The sequence below is a fragment of the Mustela erminea genome, chromosome 4, assembly GCF_009829155.1.
Source record: "Mustela erminea isolate mMusErm1 chromosome 4, mMusErm1.Pri, whole genome shotgun sequence".
Lineage (NCBI taxonomy): Eukaryota > Metazoa > Chordata > Mammalia > Carnivora > Mustelidae > Mustela > Mustela erminea.
The window spans coordinates 48,517,101-48,524,681 of NC_045617.1; the positions used below are offsets into that span (position 1 = coordinate 48,517,101).

The 7,581-nt window shown below is 39.1% G+C and overlaps 1 pseudogene; it reads left to right on the plus strand.

The window, feature by feature from the left end:
- Positions 1–1,518: 1,518 nt before the first annotated feature.
- LOC116589641 lies at positions 1,519–1,638 on the plus strand (annotated as a pseudogene).
- The last annotated feature ends 5,943 nt before the right edge of the window (positions 1,639–7,581 follow it).

Below are 7,581 nucleotides of genomic sequence, written 5' to 3' on the forward strand. Positions count from 1 at the left end.
GAGGAGATTATGCTGAGTGAAATAAGTCAAGCAGAGAAAATAAATTATCATATGGTTTCACTTACTTGTGGAGCATAAGGAATACCATTGAGAGCATTAGGAGAAGGAAAGGAAAAGTGAATTGGGAGAAATGGAGGTGGAGAGAAGACACAAAAAGATGGGAAACTATTCCATGCTCATGGATCAGAAGAATAAACATTGTTAAAATGTCTGTACTACCCGGAGCAATCTATATTTTCAATGCCATCTCCATCAAAATTCCACTAACATTTTTCAAAGTGCTGGAACAAACAATCCTAAAATTTCTATGGAGCCAGAAAAGACCCTGAATTGCTAAGGAAATGTTGACAAAGAAAAACAAAGCTGGGGCATCACATTGCCTGATTTCAAGCTTTACTACAAAGCTGTGGCCACCAGGACAGCATGGTGCTGGCACAAAAACAGACACATAGACCAGTGGAATTCAGTTCAGTGAAGGCCTCTGAAAGAGTTTCTGATATATTTTATCCCTCCAAAGGATAAAATATTTTCCCATGGCAGCAATAAGCCACTGTTAGGACAAGCAAGGGTAGAGAGTCCAGATATGGAATCGAAACTCTATGGTCAAATAATCTTGGACAAAGCAGGAAAAAAAATCCAGTGGAAAAAAGACAGTCTCTTCAATAAATGGTGTTGGGAAAATCATGAAGCAGGAATCTATCAAAATCCTAGGGGAGAACATAGGCAATAACCTCTTCGACATCAGCCACAGCAACTTCTCTCAAGACATGTCTCCAAAGGCAAGGGAAACAAAAGCAAAAATGAACTTTTGGGACTTCATCAAGCTCAACAGCTTCTGCACAGCAAAGGTAATGGTCAACAAAACAAAGAGGCAACCCATGGAATGGTAGAAGATATTTGCAAATGACACTACAGAGAAAGGGCTGACATCCAAGATTGATAAAGATCGAACTGAACACTCAAAAAACAGATAATATGTCAAAAAATGGACAGAAGATGTGAACAGACACTTCTCCAAAGGAGACACAAATATATTTTTTAAAGTTATATGTTCAACTTACATCACACTTGAGTTACTTATATTAATTGTACCTTACATTGTTGAATTTTAATTTAAATTCAGATCCCCTAACTGTAGTATAACAGATATTCAGCCTTTAACTGAAATAACAAGATGTCTGCCACTTACTAGCCAATGCAATGAAAAGCTGTAGAAATCACCACATTTTTTTTTTATTTCCAGCATAACAGTATTCATTATTTTTGCACCACACCCCGTGCTCCATGCAATCCGTGCCCTCTATAATACCCACCACCTGATACCCCAACCTCCCACCCCCCGTCCCTTCAAAACCCTCAGATTGTTTTTCAGAGTCCATAGTCTCTCATGGTTCACCTCCCCTTCCCACATTTTTATCAGTGGTCTTAAGCTTTCCCACCTACTAGAATCACTTGGCCTTATTTTTTTAAGTACCAGCGCTCCAGATTCTGCCTTTGATCAATTAAATCAGATTTGTGGTCTACGGCCATACCACCCTGAACGCGCCCGATCTCGTCTGATCTCGGAAGCTAAGCAGGGTCGGGCCTGGTTAGTACTTGGATGGGAGATTTGTGGAAGAGGCTGGGAGGTGGGAGAGCATTTGAAGTTTTTAAAAAAATACCCCCTGGTGATTCTGATATGCATCCAGGTTTGAAAAGCAGTTGGCAGAATACTTTCCAAAGTCAGAAGAGGTTGGTAAGAAGACTTCTGGATGAATTTCAAGATAAACTGTTTAACGTCCAGCAATAAGTGTTCAGTGTACCAAGTGTGATTATTTCAGTTATAATGATTGAAAATCAGATAAACTCAGAAATATAGAGATTTGTTGCTTTTAAGATTCTCTGTATCTGAAATTAACTCTCGGGACCCCATTTTTGTTGGTAGCAAAAATGTTATAATAAATAATCAATAATACCTAGATTCTTTCAAGTAAATTCACTTCCAGCCAATGGTTTGAAAAGCTGGCTGAGGGTTATTATCTCAACCGCCTTGTAATCTTTCTCTCCCTCCTCCATTCCTGGCCCTGCTGCTCATTCTCAAGGAGAGGGAGGGATGAGGAAGAACCTCTTCAAAAATTGAGCATGTGTTCATTGTAAGGAGATCACAGGTTATTGTGGTTCTCCTTGCTCAGATCTACTACAAGTCTAGCTCCTGAAACTTCTGTCATCTGTTTTCTCAGTGGGAGTAATAGCTAATGCTGGCTCAATCAGGGGCACACTAGGGACTGTGTGGGTGTCCATTAGGCCTCTGAATTGCTTTTTGGAATGAGTAATTTCCTGAAGCCCAAGTGTACTCTCCATTAGGGAGAACTAGCTGAGAGTGCATAGCTCAGCCCTCACAAAGGGTGAATTTTCCCTTCACTGAGTCGATGAATTTCTCCCTGTGATGACTAATTTTACATCTCAACTAGACTAGGCTAAAGTGCAGAGTTGTTTAGTCAAACGCCAGTCGGGGAGATGTTGCTGTGAAAGTATTTTTTAAATGGGTTAACATTTAAATCAGAATTTCAGTAAAGCATGTTATCTTTGATAATGTGGGTGGGCCTTATCCAATCCCAAGAAGGCCCTAAAAGCAAAGACCAAGGTTTCCAGAAGCAGCAGCAATTCTGCCTTCAGACTACAATGTGGATACTTTGCCTGGGTTTTGAGCCTGCTGGTTTTGGGCTAAGCCTACAATATCAATCCTTACCTGAATTATGAGCCTACTGAACTGCATTATAGATTTTAGACTTATCAGCCCCCACAGCCACATGAGCTACTTCCTTAAAGTAAATCTCTCCAAGCATGTAATCTCCTATTGGTTCTGTGTCTCTGGAGAACCCTGGCTAATATACCCCTAAGATACTTGGTGTTCTACCACATCAGCCTGTAAGAACAAAACATTCCAACATTTCTAATCTATATACAAGGCAGGATGCTTGTTTTCTTTCTCTTCCACTGCCCTTTCAATGGGTCATTCTTGATATCTCCCCAAGACCTCATGGAGTGACGCTCAACTGCTGGACTTTCATATATTAGAAATTTTGGCAAAATAGAGTGTGATTTACATCTATACTCTCTAATTCCCCTGCAAAAAAAGGGGGGGTGGAACCCAATTATATTTCTACCTGTTCTTCTCTAAATTACTTTGGTAGCAAAAACCCTCATTGTCATTACCTCAGCTTTTTCACCCTTCCCTGACCCCTTAGCCTCCGTCTAAAGACAAAAAGCAGTATAGGGATAGGTTGCATAACCAACTCTCCCACTTGTTTGGGACTTTGTCAATTTCAGCACTGAAAGCTTAGTCCCCGGTAAATTGGAGTGTTTGACTACACTAGAGAGGGGATCAAGCTAACCTATCAGACTGCCTCATATATTTTTTTAAGATTTTATTTATTTATTTGATACAGAACATAAGCTATCACAGAGAGAGAAGGATCACAGAGGCAGAGGGAGAAGCAGACTCCTTGCTGAGCAGGAAGCCCAATGCGGGGCTCGATCCCAGGACCCTGAGATCGTGACCTGAGCCAAAGGCAGGCGCTTAACCAACTGAGCTACCCAGATGCCCCAGATTGCCTCATTTTAATATTACTTTGAAAGCTTCCATCACCATATTTAATCTCAGATTTCAACAGTCTGGCAGATTTAGATTCCAGATGACTCTCCCATCAAAGGAAAAATTCACGTCTCTACTCTGAATTGAGGGAATGATTGTTGCAAAAACACCTTACATATTCTAAAATGTCTCAAAGTACTAGTCTGCCACAAGTCAATTCTTCTTACATTAAGCTAAGAGTATACTTTTATATCTCCCAAATAATTTGTTAATCCTCAGAAATCATGTATCTGGCATGGATTATGAAAGAAGGCATCAACTACGGCACTAGCAAAGAGGCCTTCTGAAAAAAAGTAAATAATAAGAAATAATAAATAAATAAATGTATAGTTATAATAACATTGTTGACTATATTTAACATAAAGTTCCTACATTGAAGATATATATATATTTTTTATTAACATATACTGTATTATTAGCCCCAGGGGTACAGGTCTGTGACTCATCAGGCTTATACATTTCACAGCACTCACCATAGCACATACTCTCTCTGATGTCCATAACACAACCACCCTCTCCCTATCCCCCACCTCCCACTGAAGATATATTTTATAATCAAAAGTATCTTGGAGACTAGGAAATTTCTTATTATTTTGACTGATTTAGTGAAAACAGACCATCTGGAAATGGCACTTCAGTCTACAGCATTCCTCAGCTACATCTAGGACATGTGAGCAAACAGACAGAGCTTGTCAAGAACAGAAGAATTAGAGTCCAGATAAACATGGATGACCTTTCAACTGTCACTGAGTACATAAGGTAGCAAGCTCAGGGAAATGAGCTAAGAAAGGCAGCAGTAGATCCTGTAGATGTAGAAAGGCAACTGAAACTCAGGTGGTACAAGAAGCCTTAGTTTCAGAGGTATTGTGTATACTATGAAACTCATCCTAGTGCTGAAAGGAAACTCTGCCCCTAATTCGCACAGGGGCAGGGCAAGAAGGCTACAACACAGGTCCCGTGGACAAACATCTTGTTAATATGCCCCTGCACTGAAGCAATTTACAAAATTAAAGTGAGAGCAAACTGGTGCAAAGGAAAATATACCACATAGCTAATATGTTCTTTTTTATTTGAGAATGAGAGAGAGAGAGTACATGCACACACATGGGGGTAGGGCGCAGAGGGAAAGAGAGAAATGGACTTCCCTGCTGAACCATGTACCTTTATAGGTGCGTTCTACATATTCATTCAAGTGTTTACTATGCTTTCATCAAATTAAAGAAATATATATTATTCTGATGTACACAGTTTATTATCTACCTGAAATTTGAGAATTCTAGGCATAACAAATAGCATGGAGGACAAGGGGAGATGGAGAGGAGAAGGGATTTGAGGGAAATTGGAAGGGGGTGGTGAACCATGAAAGACTATGGACTCTGAAAAACAATCTGAGGGTTTTGATGGGGCAGCGGTGGGAGGTTGGGGGATCCAGGTGGTGGGTATTGGAGAGGGCATGGATTACATGGAGCACTGGGTGTGGTGCAAAAATAATGAATACTGTTATGCTGAAAAAATTAAAAAATTTAAAAAAAACAAATTTGTACCTTTTTATTGCAATGCACTTTTTAAAAACTTTACAATTTGTGCTACCTTGGCTAAGGCCTTTTTAAAATTAATTAATTTATTTTCAGCATAATAGTATTCATTATTTTTTCACCACACCCAGTGTCCATGCAATCTGTGCCCTCTATAATACCCACCACCTGGTAGCCCAACCTCCCACCCCGCCGCCACTTCAAACCCCTCAGATTGTTTTTCAGAGTCCACAGTCTCTCGTGATTCACCTCCCCTTCCAATTTACCCCAACTCCCTTTTCCTCTCTAACTCCCCATGTCCTCCATGCTATTTGTTATGCTCCATAAGTAAGTGAAACCATATGATAATTGACTCTCTCTGCTTGACTTATTTCACTCAGCATAATCTCTTCCAGTCCTGTCCATGTTGCTACAAAAGTTGGGTATTCGTCCTTTCTGATGGAGGCATAATACTCCATAGTGTATATGGACCACATCTTCCTTATCCATTCACCCGTTGAAGGGCATCTGGGTTCTTTCCATAGTTTGGCGACCATGGCCATTGTTGCTATAAACATTGGGGTACAGATGGCCCTTCTTTTCACGACATCTGTATCTTTGGGGTAAATACCCAGGAGTGCAATTGCAGGGTCATAGGGAAGTTCTATTTTTAATTTCTTGAGGAATTTCCACACTGTTCTCCAAAGAGGCTGTACCAACTTACATTCCCACCAACAGTGGAAGAGGGTTCCCCTTTCTCCACATCCCCTCCAACACATGTTGTTTCCTGTCTTGTTAATTTTGGCCATCCTAACTGGTGTAAGGTGAAATCTCAATGTGGTTTTAATTTGAATCTCCCTCATGGCTAGTGATGATGAACATTTTTTCATGTGCCTGATAGCCATTTGTATGTCTTGATTGGAGAAGTGTCTGTTCATATCTTCTGCCCATTTTTTGATATGCTTGTCTGTTTTGTGTGTGTTGAGTTTGAGGAGTTCATTATAGATCCTAGATATCAACCTTTTGTCCGTACTGTCATTTGCAAATATCTTCTCCCATTCCGTGGGTTGCCTCTTTGTTTTTTTTTACTGTTTCCTTTGCTGTGCAGAAGCTTTTGATTTTGGTGAGGTCCCAAAAGTTCAAAGTCAATGTGCAGAAATCAGTGGCTTTCTTATACACTAACAATGAAAATACAGAAAGGGTAATTAGAGAATCGATTCCATTTACTATAGCACCAAGAACCATAAGATACCTGGGAATAAACCTAACCAAAGAGGTAAAGGATCTGTACTCAAGGAACTACAGAACACTCATGAAAGAAATTGAAGAAGACACAAAAAGATGGAAGACCATTCCATGCTCTTGGATTGGAAGAATAAACATTGTTAAAATGTCTATACTGCCTAGAGCAATCTATACTTTTAATGCTATTCCGATCTAAATTCCACCGGTATTCTTCAAAGAGCTGGAGCAAATAATCCAAAAATTTGTATGGAATCAGAAGAGACCCTGAATCGCTAAGGAAATGTTGAAAAACAAAAATAAAACTGGGGGCATCACGTTACCTGATTTCAAGCTTTACTACAAAGCTGTGATCACCAAGACAGCATGGTACTGGCATAAAAACAGACACATAGACCAGTGCAACAGAGTAGAGAGCCCAGATATGGACCCACAACTCTATGGTCAATTAATCTTCGACAAAACAGGAAAAAATATACAGTGGAAAAAAGACAGTCTCTTCAATAAATGGTGCTGGGAAAACTGGACAGCTATATGTAGAAGAATGAAACTCGACCATTCTCTTACACCATACACAAAGATAAACTCAAAATGGATAAAAGACCTCAACGTGAGACAGGAATCCATCAGAACCCTAGAGGAGAACATAGGCAGTAACCTCTTCGATATCAGCCACAACAACTTCTTTCAAGATATGTCTCCAAAGGCAAAGGAAACAAAAGCGAAAATAAATTTTTGGCTAAGGTTTTATTATGAAATAGATTGACCAAGGGGCTAAATGTCAAGGTATAATTTGAGAAATGATGTTGTTATGCTAACAAACAAGGCTTTCCATTTTAGACAGCAAATACTAAGTACAAATACAAATATGTATATATAACTTGTGAGCCAAAAGACATAAACAGAGTTCACAGAAAAAATTATAAGGAAATACAATGTGTACTTTGGATTTAATATGGATGACATTTACATCTTATTGATTCATAAAAGTTAAAGAAAACTGAACTTCCTTGTCAATGTTTGTTTTTTTTTTCTTTGTTGGGAAAGCTCCTATAATACAAAGATAAGGTTTTATTTTATTTACTTTTTTAAATAATTTTTCAAGTGTTCAGTACATATTGAAATATGCTACTCATCCTTATCCATACTTGAAATCTTTATTGAGAGCATATGAGTCGAAATTTTCCCAGT